At 45.5% G+C, this 26,536-nt stretch overlaps 1 protein-coding gene and 1 long non-coding RNA gene across 3 annotated transcripts in view; one reads left to right on the top strand and one right to left on the bottom strand.

Annotated features, from left to right (window-relative positions):
* LOC135917191 (uncharacterized) overlaps positions 1-12,336 on the bottom strand; it is a 31,617-nt gene extending 19,281 nt beyond the window's left edge. The window contains exons 1-2 of the long non-coding RNA XR_010569221.1: positions 11,936-12,336; positions 5,198-5,247 (exon numbers count right to left, since the gene is read on the bottom strand). This is a non-coding gene — a long non-coding RNA (uncharacterized lncRNA). The remainder of the gene's footprint in view (positions 1-5,197; positions 5,248-11,935) is intronic.
* Positions 1-26,536, top strand: part of LOC135917192 (FMRFamide receptor-like) — a 982,442-nt gene that overhangs the window by 543,552 nt on the left and 412,354 nt on the right. The gene's annotated exons all lie outside the window — the stretch shown is intronic.

Below are 26,536 nucleotides of genomic sequence, written 5' to 3'. Positions count from 1 at the left end.
ATTGAGAACACCCGTACTAAGACCGACATTGCGAAGCTTAGAAAGCAGTTTACGGTCTGAAACTTTGCCAAAAGCCTTCGCAATATCTATGCATATAACATCGACTTGCACACAGGCACCTAAAGCAACACAGAACTCATGAATGGTTTCGATCAACTGCGTTGAAAGGCCACTGAGGAATCCATGATGAAACCGACATAATAAGTCATTTTGTCCCAAAAATTGTCGAATGTTTTTTTCCACTATATGCTCAAATATTCTGCAACACACCCACGTCAGAGACACAGGCCTATAATTGCTCAACATTGTTCCATTGAACAATAGAACAATAGAACATTGTTCTAATGCCGCTTTTATTTATTTATTTATTTATTTATTTATTTATTTATTTATTTATTTATTTATTTATTTTTTTATTATACCCCCAGGGCCAAGGGCATTACAGAGGGGAGTGGGAGATATAGGTTACAAAGGCAATCAATACAATACAGTGAGTTTTATTAGCAGATAATTTCAACACTCTCCAAAATAAACAAAGGTAGTTAGTGCATCGCAATATTGTTGATTATCTTCTATGGCGGCAATATCGGGAGGGTGGCGGTTCCATTCGACAGATTCAACAGATTCGACATTTCCATTCGACAGGGAAGGTAGGACTGAAATAAAGCTTTAGTATTGCATTCTTTGATGCCACCTTGTGCTGATTGTCAATGCGATGGGAGATGTATTCCGGTCGTAAAATAAAATCGTCGTGTAGCGTGACGTAATGATATACCTTGTGGAATAGAATGAGGCGACTGATTTTCCGACGAGATCTTAAAGGTGGGAGAGAAAGGTTAGTTTTCACGGCTGTGATACTTGCGGTAGGGTTTTACCGTGAAAGATGAAGCGAACGGAGTTATTTTATATAAGTTCTAGAGAAAAGACAAGATTTTCATGCCCAAGGTCACATATAGATGACGCGTATTGAAGTTAAGGTCGTATTAGTGACTTATGAAGTGTATATATAGGAGTTTTAAGGACGACGGAGCAGCAGAGAAGTTGCGACGTAAATACCCTACCATGCGATTATCGTTCTTAGTAACGTATTCAGTATGGACATTCCATGTTAAGTGTCGTGATATATGTACGCATTTATATGATGCGACGGAATCAAGAGGAATATCACTAAGACTATAAGAAGGGGAATTGTTAGAGCAGCGAGAAACGCGCACGAACTTACATTTGTTAATATTTAATTGCATTCTGTACGTTTTGCACCAGTTAGAGACCAAATTAAGATCGGTCAGGAGAGTATTGATGTCGCTGACGTTGCGTATTTCTCGGAAAATGACACAGTAGTCGGCAAAAAAGTGGATGGCAGAAGATAGGGTGGACAGAAGGTCATTAATATAAATTTAACAAAAAAGTGGCCCGAGAACGGATCCTTGTGGTACACTAGGTCGCACGTTAGTAAGCGGTGAGGTTGTGCCATAAGTGAAAACAAACTGCCAGCGGTTCAGAAGGAAAGATTGAATCCATCTAAAGACACCTGGATCAAGATTAAGATGACTTAACTTATAAAGCAACAATTGAAGACAAACTATATGAAAAACTTTCGAGAAGTCTAAAAAGATGCAATCGGCGCATGTTGACTGGCCAAGGATGCAATGTAATTTATCATTGAGTTCCAGTAACTGCCTTTCGCAAGAATATGTTTGACGGAAACCTCGTTGCTCAGAAAAAAAGAAGTTATCATCAAGAGAGGTGGCCATGTTTTTAAAAATAATATGTTCAAGTAATTTGCAGCATGTGCTAGTGGGTGAAATGGGACGATAATTTTGAGGCAAGTGCTTATTACCGGATTTGTGAAATGGGACCCCCTTGCCGATTTTGCAGTCGTTAGGGGGGCTTGATGAATCGAGCGACTGCTGAAACAGTTTTGTTAATGTAATTGAACTATAAGCGCAAGTACTTTTTAAGAATTTAGAGCTAATTTCTTCCATATTCCTGAGTCGTTCTTCATAATCACATTTACCCACATCATAAAGCATCGCCCCCAAATAAGCTGATTGAAAGCAACTGCTCGCCTGTCGGAAACCTGAAGAAACAGCGCATCACCTTGATAATGCTACGGGAGGAGCACGAACAGCAGGTTTCGTGGCTCTACAGCTATTCCTTCTCCTCTCTGCGTCACACTTATCATCCGTTTTTGAAGGCAGGCTGATCCCATTGATAACAAAAGGCTCTTCATAACGCGGCCGAAGCGTCACTTTGACCACGCACGAAATGCGAAAAGCAATGTAATAGGCACAGAGTGTTTCAAGATCCCGGCTTTGCTCGCACCACATCGAAAGAGCGTGCGCGAAGGTATATTTCCTGCCAGAAACTTGCGTCGGACCAAATCCAAATTGAAGTGGGCGTTTCATTTTTAATGAAAGCCTATAACGTGCTGCAAAGACAGGTTCATGTGAAATAATAAAAACAACATAAACAGAACGGGAAACGATTAACGTGTAGACAAAAGGCAAAACCGATGCGTTCAAGAAAGTGAATAGACTACTTCTATATGAGCGAAATTGGCCATTAGGATGTCGACACAAAAAAAAACACAAAGTTTCAGTGCGCCCTTATTATCTGCAAATTCGTAAGCTCCGTTGAACACCCGCTGCTGCCTAGAGGACGTGTTTGAATAGGTCTCCGTCTGCAGCTACGCAGTTATAGGTCCGCTTTATCACAGGTTCACTGGCCTTCTTGATGACTGAAGCTCGAATTATACGGCAGACATCCTTTATCCTTGTCTTGAGCTAATCGGACGTCCGTCTCAATCATGTAAGAACGATCTTTTACATAACCTCAAAAAAAGAAATCGAGTGGAGAGAGGTCAGGTGATTCAGCCGGCCAATTTACAGGCCCGTGCCTTCCAATCTATTGCGCATCAAAAGTCGCATCCAGCCAGTTTTGTGCTCGGCTGCTACTGTGTGCTGGTGCACCATCATGCCGATACCACAGAAGTGAAAGACGTTAGAGCGGGACTTCGATGAGAAAGTCATCCACCACTCCTTCAGGGATTTAGTCCACGTGACACTGTCCAGTCAGTGAGTGATCGAAGAAGATAGGACTAATCATCATCGTCAGCACCAGCAGCAGCAGCATGGTTACGCCCACTGCCGGGCAAAGGCCTCTCCCATACTTCTCCAACTACACTGGTCATGTACTAATTGTGACCATGTTGTCCCTGCAAACTTCTTAATCTCATCCGCCCACCTGACTTTCTGCGGCACCCTGCTACGCTTCCCTTCCCTTGGAATCCAGTCCGTAATCTTTAATGACCATCGGTTATCTTCCCTCCTCATTACATTTCCAGCCCATGCTTATTTCTTTTTCTTGATTTCAACTATTCAACTAAGATGTCATTAACTCGGGTTTGTTCCCTCACCCAATCTGCTCTTTTCTTCTCCCTTAACGTTACACCCATCATTCTTCTTTCCATAGCTCGTTGCGCCGTCCTCAATTTAAGTAGAACCCTTTTCGTAAGCTTGCAGGTTTCTGCCCCGCACGTGAGCATTGGTAAGACACAGCTGTTATGTACTTTTCTCTTGAGGGGTGATGTCAACCTGCTGTTCACGATCTCAGAATGCCTGCCAAGCGCACCCCGTCCCATTCTTATTCTTCTGATTATTTCAGTTTCATGATATGGATCCGTGGTCAGTACCTGTCCTAAGTAAATATATTCTCTTACCACTTCCAGTGCCCCGCTACCTATCGTAAACTGCTGTTCTTTTCCGAGACGGTTAAACGTTACTTTAGGTTTCTGCACATTAATTTTTAGCCCACCCTTCTGCTTTGCCTCTCCAGATCAGTGAGCATGCATTGCAATTGGTCCCCTGAGTTACTAAGCAAGGCAATATCATCCGCGAATCGCAAGTTACTAAGGTACTGTCCATTAACTCTTATCCCCAATTCTTCCCAATCCAGGTCTCTGAATACCTCCTGTAAACACGTTGTGAATAGCATTGGAGAGATCGTACCTCCCTGTCTGATGCTTTCTTTATTGGGATTTTGTTACTTTCTTTATGGAGGACTACGGTGGCTGTGGAACGGCTGTAGATATCTTACAGTATTTTTACGTACGGCTCGTCTACACCCTGATTCCGTAATGTCTCCTTGAATGCGGAGGTTTCGACTGAATCAAACGCTTTCTCGTAGTCAATGAAAGTATATATAAGGGTTGCTTATATACCGCAGATTTCTCTATCACCTTATTGATAGTGTGAATACGGTCTATTGTTGAGTAGCCTTTACGGTATCCTGCCTGGCCCTTTCGTTGACAGAAGTCTAAGGTGTTCCTGATTCTATTTGCGATTACCTTAGTAAACACTTTGTATGCAACGGACAGTAAGGTGATCGGTCTAAAATTTTTCAAGTCTGGCGTCCCCTTTCTTATGGATTAGGATTATGTTAGCGTTCTTCCAAGATTCCGGCACGCTCGAGGTCATGAGGCATTCCGTATACAGGGTGGCAAGTTTTTCTACAACAATTTGCCCACGATCTTTCCACAAATCTAATCATAGGATGGCGTAAATTATGCAACCGACATTGAACGACCACTGGTACTTGCGTCAATTGCGCTTTATCGAGTATGCATTGTAGTCACTCCAATAGTGTGCATTATGGAAATTTACCTGGAACTTTCTGTGAAGATTGGCTTCATCTGTGCGCATGACCTGCTTAAAAATTCCGGTGACTCATCGGCTTTTGTGAGGATCGAATTCGAGAAATTTTGACGATTCTACAGTTCTCTATCTTCCAAGCATTCAAATGCTGGTTAAGGTGGCGCAGGTGAAAGACCGTCGCTCGGAACCGTCCAAACTGACAATCTGGAAATAGGTACCTGGGCGGTCACGTCCCGCACGCTAGCATGAAGATTTGAGGCCAAGAATGCTACAACATTCGTGCGTAGTTGGAACTCGAAGATGAAGTCCTGTGCCCCTGTTTCTGGCAGCTGCCGGTTTTGCGTCAGTTTTTAATAATTTCTGATGATATTGTATGCGTTTGCTCTACTGCCACACTTCTATGACTTATATAAATATTTACAGCCTCCCTTTTGTTTCCACTTATGTTTCCATTCCTCCCTTATGTTCCACTTTTGTTTCCATTATGTTTTCTTTCTGCTCATTAGATAAAGACATGGCGACTTGGACGAAACAAAACGTACCTCTAAGCCTTTGGGCTTACTTTGACAGTTCGCTTCTGTGATGGTAGGTTCTGCGAAATAAAAAGAAAAAAAAACATCTGTGCCCTTTACGCTAGGACAACAACTATCACAGCTCGTTTCCAACTAACACCAAAGACACTAGCTTGATCACGCTGTTTTACAGTGAAGCTGCATATGGCTAGCCGATTCGTCCATCCGTCTGTCTGTCGCCTGTATGCCCAAAACCCCGGGGCAAACCCATGCGAATACACTAAAAAAAGTGAGAGGCGTGCGATTAGCTGCGCAAATAGTGACGTCCTTGCGGTCGCAGCTGGGTGGGCACGCAGCAGTTTCTCTCCGGCTCCGACATTGGTAGGCCACGCGTCATACGTACTCCTGAGGAGCAGGCAGCTTTTGATCAGCAAAGCCGCGAGCAATAACGGGAACGAGCTCGTCTACGCCGTCCCAATGCTGCAGCCCGGGTACAAGAACACGCCCATGCAGCCGAGTGCAAGCAGCAACTGCATACCGAGGATCCGGCAGCCTACCAAGCCGTCGTTTAATGCACCGTCGGGATTGACCCAGTGATAAACACCAGGGCCCCACGTTTCAGCTTCGCTGGTTAACCATCTGTGCGGAGTGCTTGGGCTGAGACTTCTTTCTTTATTTCCTTTACTTTGTTCTGGCTAACTCAGAAGGAGCCTTATTCAAGGGCGCTGCTTATGATGCGGGTGTGAGCGCAGTCACATGGAATTCACCATATTTCGCAGGGTTTCTTTATCAGTTGGGAAAAATTAGTACGCAATTGGTACGTTACTCAAAACACCACAGTTAGATGTCCCTTGGCTTTGCCTACAAATGGCTCATTGACACTGTGATAACCATGATAGTATGCCTCAACTTACATACTTAATTACAATTACCTAATGTAATATCAGTAACGAAAAAATTACTGGAAGCTACTGCACCGTAGTGGAAACAATTTGCACTAGGATTTGTTCAAGTAACGCGTTGCTTTTTTTAAAAATCTTGGCGCATGATTGTTAAAGGGGACAAGACACCCTGCATATATTTATGACCTCCCCATTGAAGCGACGCTGTTTCCATTTCTAATAAATTTTGTAAATTCTTAGATGTTTTCTTAAATGAGCCGTTAGCTTTGTTTACTGGAAAGAGAAGCGACACTGAGACACATACCGATCACGTGGATTTTACACTCCGTTGATAAACGACTCTGCCAAAAGTGTCACTAAAGTGTACAGGTTTCTTTCTTTTACAGGGTCAAAAAATCACGCAAATCATTTTGAAGTGAAGTGAACACACAGAAACATAGTAATTCTCGAAGCATAAGCATCCAATACCTTTAGAAATAATTGTTCACTGTCTACCTCCTTCTCTTTAAAGATATAGTAAACTTTGTCGTGTGTATATATTTAAATATATTGCTTATGTGCATGATGTTTACAGTGGAAATTTAAAACAATCTTGTATTATTATTATTATTTGTTTTGAACACACATACACATATACACAGTTAACAGGAAAGGGAAAGCGAGGAGCAGGCTGGCAACTGCCACAGGAAGGGGCACAACACCTGCCTACTCTTCTGAAGGGAGGTGACAGCAACACAGCAATGGAAGATAGGAAGGAGGGGCGGAAAAAGGAAAGAGGAAAGGGAGAGCAACAGGAGAAATCTAAAGACTAAAGTAGAACTCTGCAGCCGGAATTAAAGTGACGTCGCGTCGAACAGCCTCCACAATTATCAACCACATCCATGGCTAGTTCGCTATGCGGCTAATTGTGTTCTCCACGATGAGACGCCAAGTACAGCTGCACGTAATCACCGCTTCAGCGGCAGTCGGTTCACAATATACACTACATGGTGTTTGAACCAGCCACCTCCCATCTTCGAAGGAAGAAGCGTTAGGGCAATGTACTGATCACACAGTAGGGCCGGTCACTGAAGTCACGCTACTACAGAATGTTGAATGTTCATGCTACAAACATGAACCTAAGTTAGTTAAGTCTATTATGGTGAGTAGGGCGCGATGGGCCTGATCACGTTTAGATGCACAACCACTGGGGTATAAACGTTCCTCGAGTGTCGCACACCGCAGGCCACGGAGATAGTTTCTCAGAAGCGACATGCGCTGCGCACTGAAAGCGGGACACTCAAGTATAAGGTGCTGAAGTGTCTCGTAGCAGCCACAAGACGTACTCAATGGACTTTCCACACGCCCTTGTTTCTATAAACGTTCGTGCACGCTCACGCAACCAACCCTCAGCTTGAGCAGTTGTGTTCTAGCGCAACGACGCAAGCCTTGACCACGAACACCGGGCGGGAGCATTCCATTTGCGACGCGATGATCTGGATGCTGCTTGAGTAGGTGGCGACGAATCAATAGACGAGTGTCATCAAGCTTGCGCAAAATTTCTGGGCAGTCACAGTTTTTATGAACGCAACTTGAAGCGAGCCGATCAGCCTCTTCATTTCCGGCGATTCCTACGTGTGAAGGTATCCATTGAGCAACGAGAGATACCCCTCGTGATGTAATTTTGCTCGCAGAGTCAGCAATGCTGCGCACAAGTGGACAATTAAGCTCACTGCGTTGTAACCTGCTACGGGCAGCACGGGAGTCCGTAAAGATGACAACCTTAGATATAATTAACTCCTCTTGCACGTATTTCAGTGCAACATTAATCGCAGCTAGTTCCGCAGGTGTTGACGAAGTTGGATGAGGTATTTGAAAGGTACGTCGTACTTGAGTTGAAGGGCAGTAAAGAGTGTCAGAGACGCCTTCACCGTCGTTGTGCACAGATGCATCTGTGAAAACTTGAAGTTTATCTGGAAACTTTTCGAACAAGTGAGACTGAGGAAATAGCAATATTGCCGAAACAGCCATATCAGACTTTTTGTGCATCAGGGATTGTGAGGTAAATAGGGAATACGTGTTTCGTGAAACCTTTTGGAGGTGGAGACGTATCTGAAGCAGCATGTTCAGAAATGGTAGTGATATCCATAAATAATGTCACCTATTTACCCATGCGAGATAACGGGTGGTGAATCAGACGATCGAGGAGCAATTGACCATTCGATGCGCAGTACAGACGCTCAATATGATACAGAGCTCTCTGATCTGCTTGCAGCCTCAGGGGTAACTGACGAGCTTCAGTAAGTAATGCAATAGATTGCGCCTCACGAGGCAATCCAAGCATTAGTCGAAGGGCAACGCGATGATCTCGCTCCAGTTGGGCCATCAAACTAGGTGGTGTGTTCAAAATTGGTAATGCGTACAGCATGCCTGAGAGTACAGATGACTGGTACACCTGCAGAGCCGTTGTTTGGTCGCAACCAGCACCTCGAGCAGTCAAGGCGGCCACATACTTAAGGAGGGAGTGCGATTTGCGTCGTACAGATTTAACGGCAGGATGCCAAGAGATGCGATCATCCACAATGAACCCCAAATAACGGTGTCGTCGCACCCAGTTTATAGACGTTTCGTCAAGATACAGTCGGCTCATTGTTCGACGAGGGCGTTGTTCAGGGTGATATGGTATTGCAGCCGACTTAGCAGGTGATATGAGCAGGCCAACTTCACCCAAGTACTCCGAAGTAGCGTTGAGAGCTCTTTGCAAGCTTGCACGAAGCCGCGGACCAAGGTGCAAAGGGCCGCTTATCCACAGAACAATGTCATCTGCGTAGACAGCTATGCTCACAGAGAAGTCAGTGTCTCGAGGCAAACAAATTGGAAGCGCGGCGAGTACTGCGTTAAACAAAAGCGGCGATAATAAACTGCCCTGTGGAACACCGCACTTCACATTTCGGTATTCACTAGTTACTCCTCCGACACGCACTTTCATCCGGTGCTCCGATAGAAAATTATGCACAAATTGGAGCGTACGACCCGAAATTCCCGCGGTTGCAAGAGCGAAAATTATTGCCTTACGTGGAACTGAATCGAAAGCTTGCTGTATGTCTGGGAAGAGCATGTAGGCGGAATGCTTGTTTTCTTTAGCAAATTCGAGTGCTGAGACAAGGTCTGATATGCTGTCCAGAGCCGAACGGCGGCGATGAAAGCCACTCATGACATCAGGGAAAAAATTCAGCTCCTCTAGCCTGACATCTAAGCGAAACAAGACCATTCGCTCCATTAACTTGATGATGTTTGAAGTTAGGGACATTGGTCGGTAGGACTTGTGGTGCCTTGCAGGGCGCCCGGGCTTTAAAATTGGTATTACCACGGACGATTTTAAATCAGCAGGGATTACACCGGTTCTCCATACTTCTTTATACTCGTCCAGCATACGGTCATGGAAACTCTTATCAACGTTCCGCAATGCTTGATACGTCACGCCATCTTCGCCTGGAGCAGTGCGGCATTTGCAGAGGTTCAGCGCGTGTCGCAGCTCCTCAAGAGTGAAATCTGCCTCGTTAATCTGGCACGCTGGACCGTAGGAAGCGGTTACGGTGCTGTGATTTGTCAAAGAAGGAGGGTCGCTAATTGTGGTGTCACTGGATGCAGGAGAGACGAAAATGTCTTCAAATGCCTCTGGTATTACTTCTGGTGACTGGCCAGTCGCTGTGCTCAATGTAGCCGTAGGATTCTTGCACATTTCAGGAGTGCGGAGAGCCTTCAGTATGCGCCATACATTTCCAAAACCACTTCCAGTATGCAACGAACTACACAAAGCTCCCCAGCTCTTGCGACGAAGCTGTTTTGTATGCCGCCGTATGGCTGCATCAACGCGCTTGTATATAGTCCAGTCGGTGCGTCTTTTAGAGCGCTGTTCCCGTCTATAAGCGCGCCGTCGACATGCGCGGAGCCGTAAACGCCTTAGATCGGGATTTGGTTTGCCGATATTCCGTCGCCGTTGTACTGTAGCTTTTTGTAAGCACTCACTCATAAGTTTAAATAGGCTGTCTTGAGATGGTGCCTCTGAGATCAGCTGTCGGAACTTGTCCCAGTTGGTAACTGTATAAACGACATCCTGGTGACCCGCAGTATATCTTCGTGTTAACTAAATGGGTAGGTGATTTCAGCCCCAGGGGTCAGGTTCACATGACCAGGCAAAGCACGCATCTCTCGTTGTTATAGCAAGGTCTATAGTTGAATACTCATTTCCTTTACCTATAAATGTAGGGGAACCGTCATTCAGTATTTGGAGATCGTTCTTGATAATGGACTCATTAATCTCAGCCCCACGATTGTCTTGGGGACGGCTACACCATCGTGGATGGTGGGCATTAAAATCTCCGCATGACAAAAACGATGCACCACACCGAGACAGTAAGCACTCAAGCAGCGAGGTATCGGAAGAACGTGTAGGCCTGTTGTATATGCTTACCACCGTCGTACACACACCTTTGTGGCTCACAGTAACAGCTACACACTCAAACTCATCGTCACAGATGCCGTCTGTGTCAATAACCGTGAAGTCCTAGTCAGCACGAACGTACACTGATGCTTTTGAAGCATTGCGCGTGTGCGCCGCCTCCACACACGGGAAAAAGCCACAAGCTGGTTCCGCGCATCGAGTGTTACTGTGGACACCCACGAAGCCTGCCAGTCGATATTCGTCTTTCCTTACGTTAGTTTCCTGAAGCGCTATCACGTCTGGTGGAGTCTTCACAGCGACTAGTCGAAGGACTAGATCAGCGTGACGTGGTCTCATCGACCTCACATTCCCTTGCAGCTCAAAGGGACGAGGCTGCTAACAACTGTTAGAATTGTTTCCAGTGAAATGTCTAGCAAAGACCGTCGACGACAGGAACAAGTGCCTCCAAAAGTTGCTCTGCTGCTGACGCTGCTGGTGTCTGGCGACCGGCGATTAGAGATCTGATGACGTTGACAAGCATCTTTAGAAGATTGAAAAGTTGCACATCGTCGTTGGCTGATACCGGTTTAGGTGCTGTGTTTGCAGTGCTTTCCACTGTGGTCGAAGTCTTTGTAGATACTTGTTCCAGCGGTTTCTATGCAAGCGCTGGCCACGATGTGTCTGAGAGACAGAAGGTCCGCCCCCCTACTTTAATATGCGTTGTTTCTCTGTCACTCTTTGAACGCGCTGCTTTTCCAGTCGGTGGGGCAGCACTACGGCGGCGGGAGGTTTCATCTCCTGCTGCCTTCTTTTTGGCTTTCTCTTTTAGTGCCTTTAGTTCATTCTTTAATGAGGGACATCCCTTATCCGTTGCCAAATGTTCACCATTTCAGTTAGGGCACCGATATGCCTGACTTTCACAGTAACCTACATGGTGATTCCCACCGCATTTGGCACAGACTAGATCTTTGGTGCAAAAGCCCTGAACATGACCAATCTTAAAACATTGATGGCATTGCAAAGGCCATGGTACGAATGGTCGAACAGGATAGCGCATAAGACCAGCATTTATATGACTAGGCAGCTTTCCAGAGACGAAAAGTATCTTCATGCACTTTGACGAGCCCAGCATTCGAACGCTAATGATGACGCTAATGACGCTAATAATGATGACCAATGATGACGCTAAACGTCATCATTGAGATCCAAGTCCACATCAGATACGACACCAGCTGCTATATGTGTACGCTGTGGTATGTAGGGACGCGTGTGGGCCCCACAGATTTCAGACAAAGCAAGTAGAGTTTGCACCATCTTGTCATCAGTTGTGTCAACAGCAATGACATTTTTTGAAGGGTTCACGCGAACCTCTTGGATTAGTCCACGGGCAAGTTTGAAGAAGAAATCATTAAGTTTCTATCGAGAGATAGCATTCAGGCTTACCATCACGTCGACGGGACTGAAAGCTACTGTCGTAGTCTTGATGGTGCTGTATATGATGGTTCCTTCACTTGAGGACGACGCCGGAGACGTCCGCCGTGGGCAGCGGTGCTTCACAGGTATGAAAGCATCCGAATCTTCCGATCGTGAGTCAGAAAGCTCGGAATCAGCAGCATCGGATCCTACTGCCGAACTGAGCCGCTTCCAAGCCGCGGGCGGTCTATGCTGACCGTCAGACGCGTCCAAGGCCATATCTTCCGTGTCAAGCTCCACGGAGAGGATCTCCCAGCAGAGTAGAAGACTTCAGGGTTCAGCACAAACGTCGTTGCCTGTTATTGATGCACAAAAATAATGTAAACAGAGAAAAACTGCAGCACCAGAAGAAAACAAGCAACCGAGCACAGTAACTTCGTCGTCGTTCAATTGTAGTAAGAAAATACAAATGAGGCAGCCGCCGCTGGTACAGGTATAGTGCTTGTTCTCCTATTGTCAGGATTTGCGGAAATAAAGCAAAGTATGAATTAAAACCCGTGCAGGTCTGCGCCAACAATGATGCAGTAAGCTATTAGCCACAAGAAAATTTTAGGTGAGGTGATCTAGGCCAGTCAAAAGAAACCTCAAATATGGGTGACGAAACTCTAGCGATAACACGTTAGGGGGGGGAGGGGGGGGCTGGTAGGGCATGGCATAGCCGAAAGGAGAGGGGGGAGGGGGGGAGGGCCTTGGTGTCTCCCCGCCTCCGGGGACGAAGACCCCCTCCCCTGAGTGGTCGGTGCCTATGGACCCCAGAAAGGTCACTTCACTCGCTGCTGTTGCTGCCGCGCTTGCGTCTTCACTGTGAGTGTCCGCGCTCATCGAATGTAATGTTCATGTTTCCTTGTGTGCGCTGACGCCATATGCTTGTTAGTTCAATTAGTAAGTGAATCTGTCCAAGATTATATGGCCAATAAAACTACTATTCTTAATTTGTATAGCTGTGCACTAATTTGCCATTGCACTCGATACTTCGCCTTGCGCGCGATGCTGCGGCTTTTTTTAGTACTCCTAGTTTATCGGTTGTATTTAGATCTCCTTGCATAATGATGAAGAGCAGAGTGCCACTGCGTACAAAGAACGGAAAGACACGACGTAGACCGAGCACTGACTTCTTACTAAATTTTATTCTCATAGCACTCGCAACTGCCGAACCATGCCTGACAAAACAAAGAGAACATATGCTATTGTTAGGCACACCAACAACGAGTACCTCCTTCTATGCATTTCAGGTAAATAAGTCACTTTTGGGATAAGGTGGCCGAAGGTGGGCTGTCACAACTGCATTGAGCAATTGTAACTTGCCGTTTGTTTGTCTGCGTCATTCTTTTCCGTCCTTTTTCTGATATCACGCTCTGCACCTCACGGATTACTAACTAGCTCGACCTCGAACCTTTTTTCCGTAAAAAACAAGGAAATGAAAAAAAAATTGCTTGTACGTTAAAAATAGCTGAGCTTCAATGTTGCGAATTTCGATGTAACGAAAGAAGTGCCTATTTTAGCAACTGCATTACATGGAGCTTTAGCTGTACTGCTTAGATTACGATTAACAAAGTAGCTCGCAATATACCGACACTGACAGATGGACAAAAGACTAGTGCTCTCAGTGCCGCCTCAAAGTTCAGTGATTTTGAGTCTTCGTTTATTATTCGTAATGACTACGCACTAAAAACTGTTGCACCTATTGTCTTGCATCTCTCTTTGTAATTACTATCGTAATAAAAGCTATTGCGACATTGAATAATTGATCTAATTCGCGTGTAGTGATTCATGACGTTGCACGCATTCAAAGCAGCGTGAGCGCTCCTTCGGCAGGATGCCTCTGCCGGGAAGCGAGGGTTCCTCAAAAAAGAAGGGCTGGCAATCTAACGTTTAAATTTCAAACTACACCAGCACCGCACATTGACGTAACCCCTTGCAGAGGCGATGTGTATATTTTCTCATCGAGGCATGCATCTTGTTGTATAATTCCCAATAAGACCGGTATACAGGTCAGAGTTCTGCGCAAATTCCTGGGCCTTCCTAAGTGCAATTCCATAACAGCCACTAAAGAACTTGGAAGGACGCCAAATCTTCGCTTTTAAGGGCCCCTTACCAGGTGTGACCATCTTGAACTGACAAGCGCAGATCATACATTGCGTGATAACGATCGTGTTTGCAAAGTATTGCATCGCTAAGCGCCGCGCAAAGATCTGAAATTTCAAACCGAACGCCGTTTTTCTTTGTGCTCGCGGCCGCCGCGCTTCAAGCCGGAGGGTGACGTACTAGTGTGCCTGCGCCTACGTACTGGTGTTCGCAGTGTGACGTCGCTCGTGGTGACACATGACTTTGAAAATTATTCAAGACAACATCTGTTATCTGTGCGATCTGTTGCTTGAATTGTCAAATTCAAGTTTAGAGAAATATTAAAACCACAAACAGAATGTGTGCGTGTTTTTTTGTTTCACTTCGCACCGAAGCAAGGAGATGTACTTCCGGTTCGTCTGCTTGTTCTCACGGTCGTGCGATCACGTGCGTAGGTACCGTAACTATGTCATTATCTACCGCGTTCCAGCGCCGTAATCATGCCGTGCGATCCGCTTGTTCTGCCTCAGTATTAGTGTAGCACTGAATTATACCGCTGGTCATGTTTCCTTGTGTACAGCACGCAAAATCATGCGCTGCGCGAACGAGACAACAGCTCACGCGTGACGCCGTCACCGCAAATGCGTAGCATCGAAAAACAAAAGCGACGAGCAACAAAAAATGAAGGCGGGACCTGTGACGTATGCGTCACGCGATCGTCGAGGTCTCGTATGGGGGAACGCAGGGAAGGAATTTCACTTGCGAAGGCGGGACGGGGCGTGTGGAGAGAGCGTCTTGCTTGGCAGTGAAGTCCGCCTTCTGAAATCGGTTTGCCGGCACTGAAATATTGGTATCCCGGCTGTTAATGAGGCGATTTGAAAAATGTTTGTGACAGAACGCTCCCTAGAGGACACGTAACAACTTCCAGTATATAAACAAAATTTGCTATGGGGCCTCATGAGGGGCTATTTAATAGTGGAACGCGATAACATTAAAAGATCCCCGAATGCTTATCACGCTTCCCGGCAACTGCAGCTTATGTAACCGTTATGTTTACCGCAAAACGATGGCGGCGAACTCTGTGCACGAAGGTGAGCTTTCTAGTAGAAACGCGGCCTCTTGCGTGGGCCGCGATGTGGCGAAGGCGAGCGTCACCTAGAGGTGTTTGCAAGCAACCGGCCTTATGTCATGCGAGATTTGTGCACTCCGGCACGCGCAAACCTCGGTAGCCATAGCTGCTCTATGAATCGTAGAAATGATCGAAAAGGGGTTCGTGTTGGAGTTTCCGCGTAGCAAAATGATGTTTCCTGGTATCTTCGAATTACATATTACAATCCGACGCTATCCTGTCTGTAGGTTGTGTTCTGTAGTTTTAGGTTTTTCTGGCGCATGTCCCTTTGATGAATTCAATAATTTCAGCACCGTCTCTGAGCCGCGCGGACGGGCTGGGCGGTTATGCTCCGGAATGATGTTTAGCGAAGCGACGTCCGCCGCCGACATCGGCTTCTTCATGACACCGGTACCCTTAACGCTACCACATTTAAACGCAGCGCGTTACCATTTTATTGCAAATCAAATTGCGGTCAAAGCTGTAAGCGGGCTTATATGGCACGTCCGAATGGCTATTTGCGTTCTGGCTTGCTTACGAACAACAAAACCACGCACAAGGTGTAGCTGTGTCATTGCTGCTTTTTTCGCATCGTAACCATGAAAGCACACGTTTGCCGGGTCGTCGTCAAACCTGATGTAGTTCCTGCACATTCACCTCGAAATCTAGTAAGCCTTGAATATTGGGGGCGAGCTCCACCACTGGAAAATCTGACGCCACCGTCGGCGTGACGTGGCATGGGGGATCACGTGGGCACCGCGGCTCCTTCGGAAGTGCCGAAGCGAGCTGAAAACGAAATTTTTAAGTCAAAGCTGTGCAGCGGTTCTGATTAAGCGGTGAGGCTTTCTCGCCTTGGGCGTCTGCTTGACAACATTTAAAAGTAATATAATAGGTAGTGGCTGCCTTTGGAAGCAGGCAGCATGGTAGGCTACTGCTCGGCGCCGCAGTGCCGGACGTACCAACGGAGCCCGGTGTCAGTCTTATTCACACGTACCCGCGGGACAAGATGCGTGAAGCTCAGCTCGCGCAAATTAGAGCCAACAAAGGGCCATCGGCTACAATTCGGGTATGCAGACAGCGTGAATGCGAGGAAGATTTCAGCTACGTCATCGGGACTGCGATGCTCGGTGAGCAGCAGAAAACGCACACTGCGGCGCTCGCCCCCGACCGTTGCCCGGCTACAGTCATCACGGTTCGGTCTACGCACTTGTTGATGCTAGATGCTGGTAAGTTCACTGGAATGGAAAGGGGGCAGTAAGAAGCACATTTAAAGAAGGCATGGCACATGGTCATATGTTTGTGTTATAAACTAATGTACTGGATTACGAAAAAGGAGCAGCCGGAAACCGCTCGCTGAGAAGAGCGATAAACACACAGTGCGACGCAACTGGAGAAATAATAGTGAAACATCCAAGAATTTACATAAAAAAAGAAGAGAAATCGAATCGTCACGACGCCACATCACAGTTGCCGTAGGCGTCGAAGTCTCTATAATGAAAGATTATTTTTGAACAGCTATCATAGTGTCCACGCCACGATGGTTGCGTGTGCACTGTCAAATGTTCATATTCTGCGCCCTAAAGCTCTCGGCACGGTGCGAAAATGCGGTGGCAGCGAAACGAAAACATTGTGCGCGGACATGCACGCCGACGCGCAGTCGGTCGCTGCGAACCCGTGCGATCGCTGCATTGAGGCTTAATTTTTTTATGCTCTATTTGGTTATACACACAGCCCACTCACTATAAGAACATGATGAGCAAAACGAGAACAAGGTGAAAGCAGGAGCCAACGTTTCGAGAAGTGGAGTTGTCTTCTTCAAGGCGACATATGCTTTCCTCGCCACAGTGTACATAGGTGGGGCCCTTCTAAAGGGGAGAGGGTGTAATGCGGGTCGGTGCGGCAACGAGCGAATGTGTGTTAACGTGTTTAATTGAGAATAAAGGAATGCTGTGCACAAGGCCAGGGGTTCGGCTGTCTGTCAACCATGTGTCAACGCACCCGTGTTAGCCGGCGTGTCAACGGCATCCGACACGCCGGCTCGAAAAAAAAAAGGAAAATCATCACCCGCGACACTGCAAGCAAGGAATTTTTGTGGGACAAGCGAAACGAATAAGGAGAATCTGCAGCGAAGACAACGATTATATCCACGACCTAGATGAGCTTTAGAATAACGCTAGCAGAAGAAACTATCCCGCAGTTTCTCTCCATAGAACTTATGATGCCGCGTGAAGACTGGAGAGACAGTCGGAATTGGTGAAGAAACAGCCCACACCAGAATCTGACAGACCGTCGGCCTTTATAACAAAACATTCTAATGCGCTCCCAAACGTAACAACATCCTACGAAAATGCTACCCAATATTATCAAGCAACGAGTGTCTGAGAAAAGCGTTCCCAGATGCACCTAGCGCTAGCTATCGCCGAAACAGGAACATTAAAGACATGTTAGTGCACGCAAAAGACAGCCAACAGCATTCCCCCGTAATAAAAGCATGTTGTCGCCCCAGGTGAAAACCTGCAGGCACCTTCGAAGTGACATTAAAATTAAAAGCACCACAAAAGTTATACACTCGATGTCAAGTCTAGGTTCGCTTGTACAAGTTCGGATATGATTTATATGCTTGAATGTTCCTTCTGTAAGAAACAATATATCGGTGAAACAGGACAATCAATGAACGTCAGATGAAACAGACATCGCGCGGACACAGCTAAAAAGTTTCCCAAAGCCGTCGCCGAGCATTTCAACCAATGAGGTCATAACTTTGACGAACTTAAACTCTACATCCTACAGTCAAATTTCCGTTCGGAACGAGAAAGAAAAATACAGAGCATCATACCTTATTCATAAGTTCAAGGCATTACAACCAATAGGCTTAAACGTTTCAAAAGGGAGCCTTAAAATCTACTCGCTATGCTGAATTTCAAGCTATAAGCAACAACACTTAGTTTGGTTTCTTAGCGAATTTTTTTTCTTTTTCCTTTTCTTTGCTTTTTTTTTAAGCCTTCTTGTCAGATGCGGTTCACACGCCCTCTAACACGCGTGCATTGACACGTGGTTGACAGACGGCCGGGTCCCTGGCCTTATGCATTCCTTTATTCTCATTACGACACGCTAACACACCTTCACTGGTTCCCGCACCCACCCGTCTTACACCCTTGCCCCTTTAGAAGAGCCCCGCCTATATATACTGAGGCGAGGAAAGCGTATGTCGCCTTGAAGAAGACAAGTCCACTTCTCAAAACATTCGCTCTTGCTTTCACCTTCTTCTCGTTTGCTCATCGTCTTGAATTTCCATCTCCCCCCTTCCCCATGTTTTCCCTGGATCACTATAAGAACATGCTTCACAAAGCTTGCTTTCAGCGTTTGCTTACCTTTCCCGGGAGAAACCAGTTCGGGAGACTCCATCGCGGCGGCCGCGCGCAGTGGCGTTCACTCTACGCGTTCGGTAAATAGATAGCGTCTGTAAATGATTCTGTGCTTTCAGTTTGCCCAAAATTATTATTTTGACAGTAAAAAATTTCCCTAATTTTGAGAGTACTTACAAAGATGTCTGGGGGACCTGCAGCGTGCTGTTTTTATTAAGCGCCGTAAGCCAAACCGATGAGGAGGGCGCTTTGTTATCCCTTATGCTACGCAAGGGAGGCGCTTCCGACAGATTGCGACTCCGTTAGTCCTCGCCCCCAATATTCAAGACGCCAAGAAGACATGAATCTGTCGGCAGCCTTGAAAGATGCACCGTTGTTGCTATTACTCAAAGTCTCTGGAGTGGCTGCTTGTATGTTTGCGAAGATGACGCTGTCTATAGTTGAACAGCTGCAGGGGTGGTTCTTGCTTAGTATATTCAGAGATCGAATCGAAAACAACAGATCGGACAAATGACAGCCGTCGTGCCTACCCCCTTGCTTACGGCACTGCCACCCATGAGTCAGCAAGCTCTCCCCACCGCAACGATCTGTTGGGGTGGGGGGAGTTCCCCGACAGTACTTTGTGTATCAGAAGAACCCCCACTTAAGTTGTGAATATTTGTGAATATGGAAATTTCAGAATCGGGCAGCTGAGATTGGAAACAGTTGCTGCGGTAATATATTACTCATATATATATATATATATATATATATATATATATATATATATATATATATATATATATATATATATATATATATATATATATATATATATATATATATTACTGTAAGTGACGGAGTCCGCGAAGCCGCTCGATCATCCATACAGGCATTTGACTCCGTCCTTATTCCCTTGTCAAGAACAGATGCCCCGCTAAAGCTATGCGAGCTTGCACCTGTGCATTTGATCCCAGAATACTCACCGAGAGCTACGCGTTCCCCCCGGCATACCGCAGAATTACATAAATCTTTTATCCTGTCTACGTCTCAGACGAATGCGTTTTACTTCTTTGGAATGGCCATAAGTCCAGACTGTGAAGTTTATGCTAGCAAAGAGACGATTGCTTGCGTTCTTTCATAGCGTTGTCCTTTCCTTGTGCAAAGAACAACGCTCACCACCGCGATCTAGGCACTCGGCAAGCGTTCCATTGTGGGAAGCAGAGTTGGTTGGTCCGGGCAATAGGCGACGTGAGCCTGAGTTGCTTTAACAGTAATGGCGTGTTTTCTGAAAGCATCGCGGCTGCGTGAGGGTGTGGTCACTGTCCTACCGTTTTCGTACTCATAGACACTTCTCACATCCTAAATTCTTTGCTCCTTTTCTACGCTTTACTCTTTGGCTCTTTGCGGACAGCCCAGGTCATTTGTCCATTGCTCACCTGCCATTATCCAGCCTTTGAGATCTTATAAGCGCTTGAAAATCTCGAGGCTTTGATTACACATCGTAAACAACGTATTCGGGATGTTCGCACTGCAACTGATACATGATAGTTCTCGCACTGTGTAATGACTGAAGAGTAAGCCTAGCCGCCACTGTGCTGTAGCGGCGATGGTGGTGTTGAGCACCAGTTTGCGGGATCAAATCCCCGCCGCGGCGGGCGCACTTCGATGGGGGCGAAGTGAAAAAACGCCCGTATTCCTTCCATTGGGGGCACGTTAAGATATCCTGGTGGTAAAAATTATTCCCTCACTACAGTGTTCCTCATAATCAAATCGTGGTTTAGGCCCTTAAAACCCGAGAATAAATACAACAATTACTTCCTTAAGCAAGTCGAAATTGCGCGCAGAAAGTCATTATACGATCCATGCCAACCAGTTGCTGCACTCGTCTTTATTTTTACAGTCGTTCTTGTTTCTCTTGCACAGTTTATTGGAGCATGCCTGTTCCGCATCACACTTGGGAGTGTGTGTCGTCTGTGACATTCACTGTATAACACGGAAAGACTCCAGCGCAAGTGAGTGCATTGGAGCAGATATTTTCACACCACCGGTCACGCGTAAATCCCAATGCTCATTCTACAGCACGATACCCAATGAAGTCAGCCTCCAGCCGTCATTCAGTCAAACATGGCCTAAGAGCATTCACGAAAGGTTTTCGTCATACGTACCATTTGTTTTCTAGCTGCAGATGCAGCGATTGCAAAAAGACGTAATGAATTCTTTACCCATGGCACTCTCTCATTCCTCTGCAGTGCCGACGGCTAATTACTCGGCGATGAAATAAATAATATCGCAAGCCACATTCCTCTCGTTTAATCAGGAGTGATCAATACGCTCTATGAAAGGTTCCATGACTCGTGGGAACGAAAGTGCACAGATCTCGAGCGGTGCCGGCTACCCAATCAGCGCCGTAGCCGCTCTCCATTGGGGCTGTCGTTCTGACGGCCATCGTGCTGCCGTTTCTCTCGCCAATTGATTTTGTGTGTTATCTGTTTCCAATTTCTACGGTTTCTAATACAACAGTGAGCTTTTTTCCCCCTTCCACTCTTGTCTTTTAACTGAGGGTGATATATTTCCTTTCTTCTTTACCTTCGTATGCTTCATGGCGATTTCACGGTCTTTGCGCGCTGTTTTTTCGTGTGTGGTGTGCAGGAATACCACTTCCAGAGACAGGCTAACCGATGAACACAAAAAACAGAGACAGGGAATGTGTGCGCATCCGGTGCCGAATGATTCGGCCCTCTGTTGCTCCTGAGCGTTCGGCACCGAGGCTCGCTTTTGCTCATTGAGGCCTCGCCGCGAAACACCGCTAAACGGCTGAACTCACCAAAGCCGCTCCGAATCGCTTCTTCGATCAGATAAGAAAGAGTGGAGAGAAGTCCTGGCACGTGGAAAAAAAAACGCAGTTTGAGCGGGAATATCGTGCACGTCAAGTCCTACGCATCGCAAGCTATACCGTTGCTTTGCGCTTTTCTTAGCTGTGTTAAATCTCCACTGCCTGTGTAGACAGAACTTTCCTTATATTCCCCGTCATCTCTCCGAGATGGGACAACTAAGAGAGCAGCTCTCCGTCGTCTACGGGTGTGCGATACGCCGATCTATTGTAAGTTTCTTTATCTCTTCCATTTATTCTGCCCGTTTATGAGTACTGATGGCATAGCTTGGGCTCTCAATGATCAGAACTTTCGCTAGAAAAGGAGGCAAAATAGCTAGAAAAATAGGAAGGCGCGCAGCGCCCTCACTCTTGTTTTTTGAGAAAAGAGTGATTGAAATTGATGGCCTTTGAGATTTAGCTAGAAAAATATACGATAGGCAAGAAACCTCTCTAGCCGCAGTTTTATTTTTTCCTTCGCAATTCAGTGATGCTCGGACCTGTCGCTTCAAGGCTCATCCGATAAAAGGGTTCTGAACTAATCTATGCGGCAATAATGGAGGCTCCTCACAACGTGAAAAAGAAAATGTACGATGTTGTGTCTCCACAAAAACGCATTCTGCACAGTTACTAAGCATAAAAAGGTGCGCAACGTTTTCTTTTTGCGTAATTCCCTGTGGTATTATCAAAGAGTTCCGGTGCGTCCCGCAGTGTCGACCTCTTTTCCACTCCCTGTATCTGCTCTGAGCACTGTACAGGTTTCTTCACCTAACTTAAACCAACGATCTTGAAAAAAGAGGTGGTACCTGCACAACATGCAGTCCGTGAGTGCATTTTTTAGTCTCTAGCGGCAGTATTTAAACTTTATGGTAGGCTATAGTGGGTGCAAACTAACTATACTGAAGTCATGCGCGACTTCAATGTGAAAGAGGGCAGAACGGAGGCTGGTGAACAAGCAATTGATAGCTACGGTATCGATTCTACGAACGCTACAGGAGAGACGTTAGTAAAATTAGCGGAAAGGAATAAGCTCCGAATAATGAATACCTTCTTCAGGAAGTGTAGCTACAGGCAGTGGACCTGGGAAATCCCTAATGGAGAAACGAGAAATGAAATAGATTTCGTACTTTGTGCCGATCCCAGCATAGTGCAGGATGTAGGAGTGTTACGTAGAGTAAATGGCAGTGACCGTAGATTAGTGAGGTCTAGTATTCACCTCAGTATGAAGAAAGAAAGAGTAAAATTGGTCAAGAAGAAACAGGCCAACCTAGACGCAGCAAGAGTGAAAGCAGACCAAGAGTGAAGCAGAGATTCATCGCCGCCCTTGTCCCAAGCTAAAGAATTCTTAGATCTATGTACATTGTTTTCGCTAACACAGTAACACAAGCCACTAGGACTGTAACAAGTACTGCAATTACTCTAGATTTAATCCTAACCACAAATCCAGAGCTAGCTACAGATCTAACATATCTGCCAGGTATCAGTGATCATCTTCTGCTCAATTTCGTCATTAATACGCCACGTCCTAAAGCGAATAAAACCAAGAAAACCATCCTAGGCCGGTATTTTGTAGCGATGCCTTTTTCGATTCTATGCTTTTTCAGGCTTTTCGCGCTTAGCCACTGGTCAGAGCGATGGTCCGCCCACATTATCAACACGATCAGGCGGCCGTGTGCGGTGGATGATAAGAATAGCATAGAATAAGGCATAAGGCATCGCTACAAAATAGCGGCCCTAGATTACAAACGGGCTAACTTTGCCGCTATTAATAATGTACTATCCACATTTATTGATCACTTTCTCTTTAATTTTAATACCCGCTCTGTCGAAGAAAATTGGCTACTGTTCAAAACGAAGGTACACCAACTACCAGACAAATATATTCCCAAGCGCATCGTCACCTCTAACCCTCAAGCACCCTGGTACAATTCATACATCAGGCGACTATCTAACAAAAAGAAACGTTTGTTCCGTCTTGCTAAACTTTCACATTCTATTGAGCGATGGTCGACATACAAGACTGCTTCCGACATATACGTAAGAACCCTGAAACTTGCAAAAAACAATTTCTTGTCTTGTACTTTACCATCTATTTTGAAAACAAATGTTAAAAAGTTCTGGCACATTATACACCGTGCACACGACCCCTTAATTACATTGCAAGATACCTGCGGCAACATAATCCCAAATAACCTCTGTGCTACCATACTGAATAGAACATTCACTGAAAGCTTTTCCTCTAGCACGACAGTTGATCTTCCAGATATGCCGCATCACAGATTTTCCATTATCTCACCAATAACTATTGATGCTCCTGGCAGTGCTAAATTATTCGAGTCTTTGAAGCACGATTCATCTCCGGGGTGTGATGAAATTAGTTGTAAATTCCTAAAAAGTACCTGCGCTTATAGTTCAATTATACTAACAAAACTGTTTCAGCAGTCGCTCGATTCATCAAGCCTCCCTAACGACTGGAAAATCGGGAAGGTGGCCCCACTTCACAAATCCGGTAATAAGCACTTGCCTCAAGATTATCGTCCCATTTCACTCACTAGCACATGCTGCAAATTACTAGAACATATAAATTTTAAACACATCGCCACCTTTCTTGATGATAACTGTTTTTTTTTCTTCTGCGCAACATGGTTTCCGCCAAACATACTCCTGCGAAACGCAGCTACTCTCATTCACTGATAAATTGCATCACATTCTTGACCAGTCAACTTGCGCGGATTGCATCTTTTTAGATTTCGCGAAAGCTTTTGACAAAGTATGCCATCAATTGTTGCTTTATAAATTATGTCATCTTAATCTTGATCCACATGTCTTTAGATGGATTCAATCTTTCCTTCTCAACCGCAGGCAGTTTGTTCTCACTAATGGCACAACCTCACCGCTTACTAACGTACTGTCTGGTGTACCACAAGGATCCGTCCTCGGATCCCTTCTATTCCTAATTTATATTAATGACCTTCCGTCCAGCCTATCTTCTACCAGCCACCTTTTTGCTGACGACTGTGTAATATTCCGCGAAACACGTAACCTTGATGACATTAATACTATCCAGACCAATCTTAATTTGGTCTCTAACTGGTGTAAAACTTGGAAAATGAAATTAAATATTAACAATTGTAAGTTCATGCGTGTTTCTCGCTGCTCTAACACTCCCCCTTCTTCTTATTGTCTTAATGGCATTCCTCTTGATTCCGTCACATCATATAAATATCTAGGCGTACATATATCACGAAACTTAACATGGAATGCTCATACTGAATACGTTACCAATAACGCTAATCGCATGTTAGGGTATTTACGTCGCAACTTCTCTGCTGCTCCTTCGTCCTTAAATCTCCTACTTTATAAATCACTAATAAGACCTAAACTTGAATACGCGTCATCTATATAGGACCTTGGGCATGAAAATGTTATATATTCTCTTGAACTCATACAAAATAACTACGTTCGCTTCATTTTTTCAAATTACAACCGTACTGCAAGTATCACAGCCATGAAAACTAACCTTTCTCTCCCATCTTTAAAATCCCGTCGGAAAATCAGTCGCCTCACTCTATTCCACAAGGTATATCATCACGTCACGCTATATGACGATCTTATTACACCACCGGAATACATCTCCCATCGCACTGATCATCGGCACAAGGTTGGCATCCAAAAATGCAAAAATAAAGCTTGTTTTCAGTCATACCTTCGCCAGACATCTGTCGAATGGAACCGCCTCCCTCCCGATATTGCAGCCATTGAAGATAATCAACTATTTCATGATGCACTAACAACCTTTGTTTGTTTTGGAGAATGTTGAAATTATGTCCTAACAAAATTCACTGTACTGTATTTATTGTCTCTGTAACCTATATTACCCACTCCCCTCTGTAATGCCTTTGGCCCTGAAAGTATAATAAATAAATAAATAAATAAATAAATAAATAAATAAATAAATAAATATGTTTCCCACCCAGTACAGAGACATTTGCCCCTGGTGCGGCGCCAAGCCCACCTTATATCACATTACTTGGGAATGCGTTCAGAATCAACAATTCCTTCAAATAAAAGACCCGAGTGCGTAGCACTGGGAGTGGGTGCTCTCCAGCAGCGACCCGAAACTCCAGCACGGACTAGTAAGGCACCCTCACCGAGTAGCCACCCTCAGTGGTGCCCTGGAATAGGGGCGTCGACCCTGCGCAGATGGGGAATAAGACCGGTGAAGACGGCCGACCACATCTGCCACCGCTAATTTCTAACCAATTAGAGCAAATAAAGTTTTCCCTCCTCCTCCTCCTCTCTGGCGCAAGATAGAATCAGCTGGCGTATGACAGGGGAAATCGGGGGTCACAGGGAGAGGCCTTCCTCCTGCAGTGGACATAAAATAGTGACACGTGTAATTGTTTATTTTTTCCGGGTGACCGCTTGTCACCGCCTAACAAGTGTTATCGCACAGCGCACGACGCGCCTGCATGTGTCGGAAGTTTCTGGGATTTTATCGATGGTTCCATCCGCTGTCTGTCACCGAACTTCATGTAATCTGACTGCACGTATGCGCGACGCGAATAGTGCAGAGCTTTGTGGAAGACACGCGGGTCCCAGCGATTACTCTTAAACATTCGACAACTGATTGTGAGAAGATGCGCTTGATGCGCTGATCAGATTTTCGACGATCGCCGAGTGTGTTCCCGGCTATTGTTGTTCTTTGAGTGTAGCCTGCTTTTGAGGGCACAAATTCGCGTAATAAAATGCTAGTTTCGTTAATCAAAGTTTTGCTGTCTTCTTCACCGTCACTATTACGTGACAATAGACTGCTGATGATGATGACATGAGGGTGCAACCGGAGCGTGGCTGCAGGTGGCTAAAACGACTTTTTTCGCCAAAAGTAATGCGAGACTTCAACCCCTGGCAGGGTCAGGAAATTTAAAACAAAAATTTCTCAGGAGGACACAAAAAAGGTACATGACCATGGAACTTATTTAAATTATCAGCGCCAAGGACTATAATATTGGCGCAACGTCCAATATTGAATCCAACCAGCGCTGTCCCATGATTTTTTGATTGAACGATGTTTGATTCTGGCCTCTGCAGACATGATCTTGTGTGTTTTGCTCGCCTCTCTTTTTATTTATGTATTTATTTATTTATTAGTAGTGTCAATCCATAGGGTGGGATTATTACAG

The sequence above is a fragment of the Dermacentor albipictus genome, chromosome 3 (assembly GCF_038994185.2).
Source record: "Dermacentor albipictus isolate Rhodes 1998 colony chromosome 3, USDA_Dalb.pri_finalv2, whole genome shotgun sequence".
NCBI classification, from domain to species: Eukaryota; Metazoa; Arthropoda; class Arachnida; order Ixodida; family Ixodidae; genus Dermacentor; species Dermacentor albipictus.
Note: the sequence above shows the minus strand (reverse complement) of the source record. Positions and strands in the feature narration are given on the sequence as shown.